Source organism: Cervus elaphus, chromosome 30, assembly GCF_910594005.1.
Source record: "Cervus elaphus chromosome 30, mCerEla1.1, whole genome shotgun sequence".
Lineage (NCBI taxonomy): Eukaryota > Metazoa > Chordata > Mammalia > Artiodactyla > Cervidae > Cervus > Cervus elaphus.
In genome coordinates, this window is record NC_057844.1 from 15,536,281 (window position 1) to 15,546,369 (window position 10,089).

Sequence of the window (10,089 nt, forward strand, 5' to 3'; positions counted from 1 at the left end):
TGTGGGAAAACAAGTTAACAAACCTCCAAGAGGCTCCGGGACCCCTCATCGCGGGGAGTGACATGTCACAGCACAGTCTTGACCCCTCCCTCCTCAGCTTCTTTCCTGTGGCCTTCCTCATTCTCCACACATGCCTTTCGTGCCAGCGGTGCTGGGTGTTGACAAGAGTCAGATGATGAAAAGGACGGGAGAGGAGCCAGGGGAGCGGTGAGGACGCAAAGCCCAGGCACCCAGAGAGTCCCCTGGTGCAGAAACATGCGCCCAGGGAATGCCCACTCCTCACCAGGGAGGCTCCCGGGGGTCCCAGTCCAGCCCGAATCCATGGTTGTAACCAGTCAGAGGACGTTATCTAGCACACCTCACTTCAGAGGAAGGAAATTTCCACTTTCCGGGATTGCAAAAGATCTCTCCAGCAAGACACTTCTTTGAAAACTGACCAACTGGCTGTAAAAGGATAAGAGGCTTCCGAGGGGAGGTTCGTTTGGGGTGCTGCCAGATGTGGGTTCAGAGCCTGGGTTCGCTATCCGCTGAAAACCCTTGGACCAGTTCCTCACTCTGTATTGATTTCCTTATGAATTAAACAGGGGTGGGAAGAGCCCTTCTGGAGGTTGTCCAGGCACTGAACGGCTCCCGGGATGTATGTGCTGGCCCGCAGCATGCTTGAAACCTGCGGCCTCAGCCACTGCCACCTCCGTCCCCAGGACCCTCGTGGGAAGTCGTGGCACCGTGGGTGGGCCTTACGTGCCAGGGCGGTTTAGTCTCCCATCGCCCCCCACCCCCATCCTCCCAGGCCGTGCCTCTCCTTGGCCGTTACGCAGCCACTCACGGTGGCCTGAACCTTCCAGAGAGCCGTAGACCCCACCTCTTCACTCCAAGGAGGAGGGGACGCTGTCTCGGTGATAACACTCCAGTGTGTGAGACTTACGTTCCCACGAGAAAGCATCAGAGCCTTTCAGACAGGCCCAGGCAGGAAAAAGGAACCGCCCACAGGCAGACTGAAATCAGTGAACAGGGGTTTGTACTTTAAAGTTGAATATCAGAAGTGACCGGTGAGTTTCTTCCCTTTGCTTGTGTGTGTGCTCAGCCGCTCAGTCGTGTCCTACTCTTTGCAATCCCAGGGACTGTAGCCTGCCAGGCTCCACCATCCATGGGGATTTCCAGGCAAGAAGACTGGAGTGGGCTGCCATTTCCTCCTCCAGGGGATCTTCCTGACCCTGGGTTTTTATTTTCTTAAAGCAACCAAAATACACCCCTGTTCTGTTATTTAAAAAAAAAAAAAAAAAAAGAAGAAAAAGTTTCCCTTGTGAGATACAAAAGCTCACGGGAACAGCATGTTCTTTTGAGACATGGAATTGTCCACATAGGCCATCTCAGGGCCGTGTCTTACTTGGTCAGGTATAGTTTGGAAACTAGCCTTATTGTTGTTAATATTACATACCTTCCATCAGAAATCGATAACCTGTCTCTTAGTCACATCCCTCTTCTGAGTCCCTTCAGATGATTATTTCAAACGGGCCAGAAACTTTTCTTGTTCAAGTCTTGACCCGAAATTTTTCCTGGGGCCTTTTTAACTGGGTTGCATTTGTCTTTGTTCAATCTCCTAGACCTCTAGATAGACACTGAAGTCCCAAGGCTTTCAACAGCCCTCTTTTAGAGACTCGGCTGTTTTATTCTCTCCCATTTTTATTAAAAAAAAAAAAAAATCATCTTCCATTTCTGCAGGCCGGGGGTCCTCTTTCCAGATAAGCAGCTCGTCCTGACTCTCAGTCCCGTTTTCAAAACCCTGCCTCTTTAGGGAACTGTCTGGTAGCTTCTGTCTTTATCTTGAGACTCAGAGACGAGCATGACCCGGAGTGTCTGTCTGAGGTGGCAGAGATGCCGTCACACAGATACGCCGAGCGCTATCTGCTCCAGACACTTGCTGTCTGCGGTGCTTCCCTGGACCATTGACGATGTCCACACGCCATTTGTGCCCACAGTTCTTGCCCTGGGCTTCCTCTTTCCCTTTTGTCTTGGGCTCTTTCAAGAGCCTCGTGGAGGAGGGTTCCGAGCCACCCCGGATCTGTGTGGGGAGCCCGCTGCCGTGGGTCAGTAACGCCTGACCTGAACGCAGCAGTGACATCGGGGAGTTCAGCCCCTGATGTCCGTTCTGCAGTGTTCACTGGACAGCCGTCTTCAGCAGTTTTAAAGCAGTTTTTAGTGTGCAAGTTCCGCACGTCTTTTGCTAAGTTTATGCCTAAGCATCAGCGTTTCTGTTTTTGGCGTGATTGTGCATGGAGTTGTTTTCTTGCCTGCTTGCTTTCTCTGGCTGTGTCTTAGTTGCGTCATTCAGGACCTTTCCTGGTGCCGTGTGGGCTCAATAGTTGTGGTTCACTATGAGTTGTGGCTCAGCTGCCCTGCAGCACGTGGGGTCTTAGTTCCCCGACCAGGGATCAAACCCGCGTCCCCTGCCCTGAAAGGCAGATTCTGAACCACTGCACCACCAGGGAAGTCCCTGTCTTCCGCAGTTTTTTCCCCCTTTTGAGTCTTTTATTTTTTATATACCTAGGATCTTTCCATAAGTGTTACTGTCTTCAGCACTTTTAACTGTCCTCTTGAACTATAATTTTCACCTGGACCTGGGAAAATGAGGTCTTTTTCCTCACAGGCTAGCTGACCAGACAGTTTGGTAGTTCAGTCGGTGGTTCTATGTTCCTTGGGACCCTGTGGTGTCATTCACCTCTCCGGGGCCCTGGCGTGTCCCTGGACCTGGGCAGGAAGCAGCAAGCTAAGAGCAGCGAAGAGCAGAGTCTGTCCTCTCCCCTCACTGAGGTTTCAGCCAGGTCGCTGGAGCCACCGTTTTATCCCCCACTGTGCTTACGCCTCTCAGAAGGAAACTTACACGCCAGCCAGCCCCGCTTCCTTCCCTCAGACTAATTCTCTCATCTGTCCCTCATTTCAATTTCATTTCTCTCTCTCTCTCTCTGGCTGAACCTGATACTCACTTCCTAATTAGAGATTATGCGCATTTTCGTGGTTCTTGAAGCCTGGGTTTTCTTGAAACTGATGAGTTTATATCCCCCATCAAAGGGAAACCTCGAGGGTAATAGGGTTAACCAGTGACTTATTTCCTTCCTAATTTTCTATATTTTCCAATTTTGTCAATGAGCATATATTACTTGTATAATCAGAAAAAAATAAGTGTATTTTGAGAACAAAATGTCTAGACTCTTGGTTTTAGCCTTTTCTTGCTTTCTGGTTTTTTTTTAAGCAGTAGACCTCTTTGTTCAAATCTTAAAGGAAAACAAATGAGAGAAAAGCTCTTCTCACTGAGGCAGGATCTTCAGTGAGATCCTGTGTATGTGTGTGTATGTGTATGTGTTTATGCCTCTGTGTGTGTTTACGTCTGTGTCTGTGTATATTTGCGCGTGTCTGTATGTGTGTTCATGTGTATGTGTGTGTGTGTGTCTGTGTGTGGGCTTGTCTATGTGTATTTGTGTGTCTCTGTGTATTTGCATATGTGTGTTTGTGGGTTTATGCGTGTGTCTCTGTGTGTTTGTATGTGTCTGCCTGTTTCGTGTGTATGTGTGTGCGTGTCTGACTATGTGCATGTCTCTGTGTGTGTGTGTGTGTGTGGTGTTTAGGGGATACCTCCTGTGTTGCTGGATATTATGATTTTTTTTCATCCCCAGAAGGGAATACACATCTGGACCCTCTTTGCACATCACATGGGAAATGATGTCTGGCCCAGCGCTGGCCTCTGTGATTACAGAGTTAATGCCTTTCCCACAGAGCCTGCACCATCAGTTGTGAGTAGCTGCACTGCTGCTGGGCAGGAACATTCCCTTTGTCTGGCAGTTAACAGACTGTACTTTTCTCCTGTCTCCTGCAGGCACTCTGCCTGCCCGGGTGGAACGGAGTAGAGATAATGTATCACAGGCAGGGCCGTTTTCTCAGGACAGGACAGCCTATTCAGAACAGATAGGAAGAGTGATTCCCTGAGTTGTTCTTGGCTGGGCTTGAAGTCTCCTGTCTTCCCAGCCTCGTTTCAGGTGGTCCAGCAGTCTCCCTTTATGAATATGCCTCTCCACTTCTGGAAGCGCCAATACCCCTTCCCTCCCTGGGACTGGTTGTTCTGTTAAGGACGGTGTGGAGGAGAGAAAGGACCAAGTCCCGCATGTGCCAGCTCCAGCGCCAGCCTCCTTGGGTTGGAAACATGCTCTGCCATCTACTAACTCGGTGGCCTTGTCCGAGCTACTCACATCTATACCCACTCTAAGCCTCAGTTCTCCCACTGTTAAAAGCCATAAGAGTCTATCTGAAAGCTCCTCAGATCCTCGTGAAAATGAATCCTGGGGATTATTAAATGAGACAGTGTGTGCAACATGTTTAGTTGAGTCCTGGTGGTGGTTTTACAAATGTTTGTTGTTATTGTCATTTGCCCTTAGTCGTGCTGTGTCCCCACCTCTCAACACTCCGGGCAAGGTTCAAACCAAGTTTCTGAATGTTTACAAGGAAAGAAAGATAACGCTGTGACTCTTGTGAAGGTGAGAAAATTTGTAGTGGGGGAGCACAACTCTGTGATATTGGGAAATCAGGAGCCCCAGCTCCTACCTGGACAGGTAGAGCTCAGGGTTTGCCAGCCAGAAGTCGGTGGTGTCATCTCTGCAGTGGCAGCTAGAGCTAGAGCCTCTTCTCTCCTTCTAGAAAGAACTCTTTGAAGACTAGCCCATGGGGTGAGCAGGATCTATTCATACAACTATTTTGACTACTGTTTCTTGAGTACTTACTATAATGCCAGGCCCTACATTTTTATTTTATTTTCTTATCACACAGTCCCTACAAAGAAGCTATGGTACTCATTGCTCCGAATCACAAAACAGGTCTGTAGAGGAAATCAGCCAGCGTCCCATAGTTAAAAAGAGAGCTAGTTCCCAAAACTAAACTCCAAACCCATCTGCCTTTATCACCCTACATCCTTTTCTCTTATCATTTCCCCCAAACGACCATGGAGCAGAAGTTTTCCACCAACTACAGGCATTTAGCATATGACTGGGTATTGAAAAGAACTCCTGTTAAAACATCTCTTACTTTCCCTGCCAGAAAAGGTGCACAGTTCAGAGTTCCATTTGGACAGACTCTCTGGGTTTGTTCCCAGGTGGGTAAAGCCCTGACCCAGCCATGGGCTGTTTCTTGACTGGGCCACGAGGCTTCTCTGTCACCTTGCTCTTTCCTGGACAGTTGCTTCAGGATAGATTTGAATTCACCATGTTTGCAGGTTGACCACATAAACACTGGCCTTTCCTGAAGACTACCTGAACTATCTTGAAATTGTGATACCCAGAGGGTGTCACAGCCCCAAGACTGGAAAGTGGGATGTTTGAGGAGCTGAACCGCCCCGGAGAATCCCTTCTGTTTCACCACAAAAGAAAGCTTGAGGACGTGCGTCTTCTCTGGAACTCCTGCCTCAGGATCTGAGATGAACAGTCTGGAAAAAGATGTCTCATCACCCATTGGCTCCCTCAAGGTGATCTTCACACCTCCCTTGTCTGTGCTTCCTTCTTCCCCATGCCCTTTGGGTCCTCTGGGTTTCTTTATGGGTTCCTTCTCAGAAGAATGCTTCTATTGTCTGTCATTTTACTTTAGAGAGCGCACACCCCATTCTTTGCTAATATGATCCCTTCTTCTAACATCATCCTCCTGCCCTCACCTGTCCCAGGCTTCCCTCTCTTTCCCCTCTTCTCCATCTCTGGAGAAGCCACTGGGAAATGGCATCTTGCCTTTGACCTTCTTTGTGCTGATTCTTTCAAAGAAAGAACCACCTCATGATGTCTTGTCTTCTAACCATTTCTGCTTGTCTTTTGTGGGACCCATACTTTTCCTACTGGTGCTTTAATTTTCTAAATTTTTTAAGTGAAAAAGAATAAAAGTTGTGTGATTTCTAAAGCTGACTTATCCTCCTAAAGGGGATTCCCTCTGGCCTCTCTTGATCTCTCTTCTCAGCAACTTCCTTGATCTCTCTTATCGTCAACCACTTGCTTTCAATAAACATCATTTTTGGAAGCCCCCATTGTCTGGTAGGGTTCCAGCTTTCCGACAGTCTCCTAGGGGATCCACTTGTGTCATGCCTGTGTTCTTCAGCCACTTGCAGTTATCTGGGGTCAGTCAGTCCCCAGGAGGAGAGTGGATTGGGCTGGCACAGCCCCCAACCTTAAGGAAGTTTATGTTCTTATGACTTGACTTCCTCTCAAGGACTAAGCTCTTGGACCAATTGAATATCAAGGTTGCCATGTGATGCTGATTCTTTTGGTTGGCAGAGTAATCAATTGAAGTTTTTAAATGCATTTTCCTCCATGCTGTTTGCAATTTTTCATCTTTTGGTTCTTCAATAAATTTGTACTGAGGACCTACTATGTTCCTGGTGCTGAGCTTAGACCCAGGGGTTGATCTGGGAGCAAAGTCATCCCTGCTCTCCTAGAGCCTGTGGTCGAGTGGGGAAGAAGGATGAGTCAGTCAAATAATTATGTTGAAATGTGTAAAATTTCAGCCATGAATATGTTTGAAGGAGAGGCACATAGGGCTGTGAAAGCATGTACCAGCAGACCTCAGAGATATTGCAGGTTTGGGTCCAGGCCACTCAAGTAAAGTGAATATCTCAATAAAGCAAGTCATGTCAGTTTTTTGGTTTCCCAATGCATATAAAAGTTATATTTGCACTATACTGTAGCCTATTAAGAATCCAATAACATTACACCTTTTAAAAAAAGTGTACATATGTTAATTAAAAAATGTATTTTTTTGTTGGTGAAAAACACTAATCATCATCTGAGCCTTTCAGCAAGCCACAATCTTTTTTGTAACAGTAATATCAAAGATTACTGATCACAGATCACCATAGCCAGTATAATAATAATGAAAAAGTTTGAAATGTAAGAATTATCAAAATGTGACACAGAGGAAAGAAATGAGCAAATGCTGTTGGAAAAATGGCACCCTTAGACTTCAGCCATACAGGATTGCCACAAATTTGTAAAAAAAAAAAAAAAAGACAATAAAACAAAGTGTGCCTGTAATGCAAAGGGATGGTGTGTTCTGGGTAAGTGGCTCTCCAAGCCTGGTCCCTGGACCATCAGCCTCAGCATAACCTAGGATCTTGTTAGAAATATACATTCTCAGTTCCCACCACAGACCCGCTGGATTAGAAACTCTAGGAACGGAGTTCAGGTCCTGTTTTCAGACACGTTCAGGACACTGTGATACACAAGTTAGAGAACTCTTGCTCCAGATGGTCAAAGTCAGCTTCTCTGAAGCAATAACTTCTGAATTACGAAGAAAAACTAGGCAGTAGGGTAGGATGGGGAAAGTCTTTCAGACAGAAAGAATGGCATGTGTAGAAGTCCGATCGTGAGATCAGGGAGCTCCTGAAAACAGGAAGATGTGCCATAAAGGAAGAAGAGAATGGAGAAGGTGAGTATGGACAAGATGCCTGGGGCCAGGAAATGCTGGTCATTTGCAAGGGATTGGGCAATAGAGAGCTTCTGGTACACTCGGAACTCAAGGATGGTGTGATCTCACTTACTGGGCAATACAAAGCCTCTGGTATGCTAGGAACTCAAGGATGGCATGATCTCACTTGCTTTTATCTAAGGAATAATTCTAGCTACAGTGTAGAGAAAGGATTGAAGAGGAGCAAGAGTAGACCTGCTGGAGATTGTCTCAGGAATCAGGGGAAAGCTGATGGTGGTTTCTGGAAGGATGAATGAAGGACACAGATTCACAAGATTATTAGGTAATGCCCACAGGTCTCGGTCGTCAACTAGACGTGTCCAAGAATGAGTCTGGTGTTTTGGGTTTACGTGCAAGATGGAGGAGGATGCCAAGCTTGGCAGTGGGAAGAGACCATGAGGCATTCCTATTGTGTTCGATGAGCCTTTGAGCCACCTGTGTGCAGGTATCAATTAGATGGTAGAAGGTGTGGGTCTGGAGCTCCTAGGAGAGGTCAGGGCTGACAGCACATCTTGGTGAGTCATTGAAAACTAAGCAACCATTGATAAGATCACCCAGGAGAAGGAATGTAATGAAGAGAAGAAAGCCAGAATACATACTGGGGAACTTCAGCATTCTTGTTGACTGGTCAGGAAGAGTCGGGATGACCCCCATACACCTGGTTTAGTGTAAAGAGTAGAGAGAAGGAAGAAGACTGGAAGCCAGGAGAATCGTGTGTCACAGAAGCCAAGGGAGAGTTCCCAGGAGGGAGCGCTCAGTGACGGTGAAGAGCATACGGCAAGAGGCGGCTGAAGGATGCTTGTGGATTAGGTGACTTGGAAGGTCATTTGTGGTTTTAGCAAGAGCTATTTCAGTGGAGTGCAAGAGAGCAGAAGCTAGAGTGCAGTGGAATAAGAAATTAAAGGTAAGGAAATGGATAAAGTGAGGACTATAGACAGCTTTTTGGAAATGGTTGTAAAGAGGAGGGTATCGGTGGATGGGAGATGTGGAGTCAAGAAGATTGTCCTGGTTTGTTTGATTTTTGAGTTGCAAGTGCTTCTCACATGTCAAACCCTAAGGACTTCATTGAAAGGGAACAGTTGAATAAAAGAGATGGAGCCAACCGAGGTTAACAAGAACCAAGATCCTAAACAGATGGGAGAGCACAGAGGCTCTCGGATTCTGGAGTCCCCACTCTAGCCTGGATTTTTCTGAACCTCTGTGACCTTCCCAAGGCCGGATCCCCTGACCTCGAATACCCGCCACCCCTCCCTTTCTTGGCATTCTCCTCCTGCTGACTTGCCTGCCCACAGCCCCTTTCCTGCAGCCCACTCAATTGTTTTGTCTGCTTTGTTCACCCACTGTTAAGTTATTAACTTGTCAGGGTCTAGACTCCCCACTTCCTTTCCCACTTTGAACCCACTCTTGGCTCCCTTCCCATTCACTGCCTCGGAAAGTCAGCACTAGGCAGGCCTGGATTGCTTGGCGGGTCATTACTGGCGTGCACACAGAAGTACAGTTAATATAATTGGTATAAGATGGTAAAGCCTTTTTAAAGACCTTGATGCAACTGAAAAAAAAACATAAAATACAACCATCTCTCCATTATCTTAGCAGTGGAGGCAAATGGTGAACTTAAAGTAGACTTTATTCAAAGTAATTTCTCCAAGAGGACTCGATTTTAAAGGGTCACCTGTAAACATATTAAAGACCATCAGATTTTACATGTTAATTCATGGATTCAATAAGGGTCAAAAATGACATTTCCTTAGTTTTTAAAGCAGACACAGATAGGTAAGTTTTAATATAAGTGTTGCTACTCTGAGGTAAGCAAACTTTGTCTAAGATTCTTGAGAGAAATTTGCAGCAGTTCCTTAGAATTGAGTGGTTTTATCATTACCCAGCACTTTCGAAATCATGGAATAACTTAAATGGGATCTGATGGACAAAGACACAGACTGTTTCCTAGTCATCGGCCTACATACTGCTGAAAATGATTTGTTGTCTAAGAATAAATATCACAGAGAAACAATACTTTGGAGCATCTATTGTGAGCATCTTTTATTTATGTCATCATAGTCATTCCTTGCAATTCTTTGGAGTACATATTATCTACAGTTTTATAAATTAGAGAAATCAGGGCTCAGAACTATTTAGTGAATTCCAAAAATTCATACTCTGGCAGGTGGTAAATAGCCCTTGAGCTCTGGTCTTCATGGGCATACCTAGAGAAGCTGCAACCATCATTGTAGTAATAGTAACTAGCAATACCAATAGCTCCCATGCACCAAAACCTTGATATGTGAGGAACCTCATCTATATCATATGTTTAATCCCTATATTAACACAGGAAGCAACATGGTCCTCATTTCACAGCAGAAGAGACGAATGTGAAGAGGTTAAATTATTCATACAGTCACACAGCTGGTCAGTGAAGAGTGGAGAGTCAAACCCAGTTCCCTCTGACCCTAACACTCTCTTCTAAAGTTAAGCCCATTTGTCCAAATTAGGGATATTTTCCTGATCCCAAGAACAAAGCCTGAGGCATGGTGGATGTAAATATTTTTTTCCTAATGTACTTGAATACACAGCTGCCTGCTAGGACTCCTATGTGAAGCCAGAACA

The 10,089-nt window shown here is 46.0% G+C and overlaps 1 long non-coding RNA gene across 1 annotated transcript; it reads left to right on the top strand.

The window, feature by feature from the left end:
* The first annotated feature begins 3,539 nt into the window (after positions 1-3,539).
* LOC122686929 lies at positions 3,540-9,496 on the top strand. Its single transcript, XR_006338949.1, has 3 exons — positions 3,540-3,788; positions 4,428-4,526; positions 5,258-9,496. It is a non-coding gene; the product is annotated as an uncharacterized LOC122686929 (long non-coding RNA).
* Positions 9,497-10,089: the final 593 nt, after the last annotated feature.